Here is a 2,317-nt window from a genome sequence, read left to right as displayed (position 1 = left end):
GATCTAACATTTAAGTCTTTGATCCATTTTGAATTTATTCTTCTCTGTGGTGTAATAAAGTGGTCTAGTTTCAATTTTCTGTACATATCTGTCCAATTTTCCCAACACTATTTATTGAATAAACTATCTTTAGTTCATTATATGTGCTCGCTTTGTCTGTCAAATATTAATTGACTATAAAGTTGTGGCTTTATTTCTGGGCTCTCTATTTTGTTCCTTTGATCTATGTGTCTGTTTTTATGCCAGTACCATGTTGTTTTGATTACTATGACCTTATAATATAGTTTGATATTAAGTAGTGTGGTGTTCCTCGAAATCTGTTCTTCTTTCTGAGGATGGCTATAGCTATGTGGGCCTTTTGTGGTTCCACATAAATTTTTGATATATTTGTTTTAGTTCTGTGAAATACGTCATTGTAACCTTGGTAGGGATTGTGTTGAATCTACAGATTGCTTTGGGTTGTAGGGACATTTTAATGACATTAATTCTTCCTATCCATGAACATGTATATGCTTCCACTTATTTGTATCTTCTTCAATTTTTTTCTTCAGTGTCTTATAATTGTCTGAGTACAGGTCTCAACAGCAGGTGCAGCCAGGAGACACAGTGTCTCTGCAGCTTTGGACCTAAAGACCCTAATGCAGGGAGTCCTAGGACCTTTCACATCTTGTGGAAGCATCGTCTGTCCCTCAATCCCTCCTTGGCTTGTTCCTTGCACAAGCTGCATGGTGGCCATTGCTGACCTCGGCCATCCTGATCTCTATGCTATAGGGATGTGATGAACACTGCTCCATCACTGTTTTAGAGGGCCTTTCTAGGAGCTCTAACGGTTGAACACCAAACAGGGAGTTTCTAAGACATGTCCATTGTACTTGACCTCTAGCTGCTCACTCTTGGTTGCCAGGAGCCTCCTTCATTTGCTTTGTCTAAGAACACACACAGCCTCTGAATATAACTTTTCAATCATTCCTGCCTCATGGTTTGGTTGTGAGGCTATGTTATGGGGAAATTTCTGTGCCCTGATGCTGTCACCACCGGGCATGCACTTTACTCTGGTTCTCAACTGATGTTTGTTCCTGTCCCTCCCCCTTCATATTTTCTCCTGGGTCATCTAGAAGATTGGAGAAAATAAATAAATCAGAAGGCTATAATGCTGGTATTATTCCAAGGCTATGTGTCTTAGATGACTGGCAGGAAAAAATGTTTTAACTGCTGCTCACTCCTCACAGTGTCTGCACCTGGAGTTACCTGATGGTCACACAGGTTATACAGTTGTCAAAACTTACCAGGCTGAACGCTAACACCTATGCATTTTGTCATGTGTTCATTATGTCTTAAATTTAAAAAAAAAATTAAACCAGATCTGTGGCCATGTCATGTGTGTGAGCCCCATAGGGCCATGAAAGCACCAGCTGCTTTGTGGGGAGGAGGCCAGAGCCTCAGCCTGAGGGAGGCCCTGGCCTCTTAGCACTCATGTCTGGCAAAGCCAGTGTGAGACAAAGAGACGATCCTTCCCTGCTGCTGGGATAATCAATAGTGTAAGCTGGACCTTTGAGCACACACCGAGATAGGGAGGAGCCAGATGCAAAGCACAGACTATGGCACTGAAACAGATTAATAAGGAATTTAGTGATTTGGCCCATGACCTTCCAGCACAGTGTTCTATAGGCCCAGTTGGGTATGATATGTTTCATTGGCAAGCCAGGTCTGGCACCTAATGACAGCCAATATCAAGGGTGTATTCTTTTTCACAATTAATTTTCCCACTGACTCCCCCATTAAAACTACTTAAGATTGCATTTACAAGAATTTATCATCCAAATATCAATAGTAATGGCAGCATTTGTCTCAATATTCTAAGATCACAGTGGTCTCCTGCTTTAACTATTTATAAAGTTCTTTTATCCATTTTTTTCACTGCTATGTAATCCAAACAAAGATGACCCCCTAGTACTAGAGGTTGCACAGATCTATAAAACAGACAGAGAGAAGTACAACAGAACATCTCAGGGATGGACTCAAAAGTATGCCTTGTGATACTACCTTTAAGTCAGAATAACCTGCATTATAGCTAGCATAAACTTTAAATTACTGTTCCTTTTTTGATTTTCTTAGCCAGCTGCTCCCCTATCAGGCCTCATCTTTTTTAATTTTATTTTTTGTTTACCTCCCTCTGTTCATTCATATGCTCATCTGAGAAGACGTAAGTTCTTCCAGCTTTGGACAATAATTATTTTTAGAAACTGTAAAGTAGTTATAAGAGAACAGTTGCCCAAGATTCAGAATTTAAAAAAAAAAATAGAGCATGTGTATTATG

At 39.9% G+C, this 2,317-nt stretch overlaps 1 pseudogene; it reads left to right on the top strand.

Annotated features, from left to right (window-relative positions):
• Positions 1 to 1,598: 1,598 nt before the first annotated feature.
• LOC129081764 (ubiquitin-conjugating enzyme E2 D3-like) lies at positions 1,599 to 2,037 on the top strand (annotated as a pseudogene).
• The last annotated feature ends 280 nt before the right edge of the window (positions 2,038 to 2,317 follow it).

This window comes from Pteronotus mesoamericanus, unplaced genomic scaffold (assembly GCF_021234165.1).
Source record: "Pteronotus mesoamericanus isolate MK-2021 breed Mesoamerican mustached bat unplaced genomic scaffold, CSHL_Meso_final scaffold_118, whole genome shotgun sequence".
NCBI classification, from domain to species: domain Eukaryota; kingdom Metazoa; phylum Chordata; class Mammalia; order Chiroptera; family Mormoopidae; genus Pteronotus; species Pteronotus mesoamericanus.
Note: the sequence above shows the minus strand (reverse complement) of the source record. Positions and strands in the feature narration are given on the sequence as shown.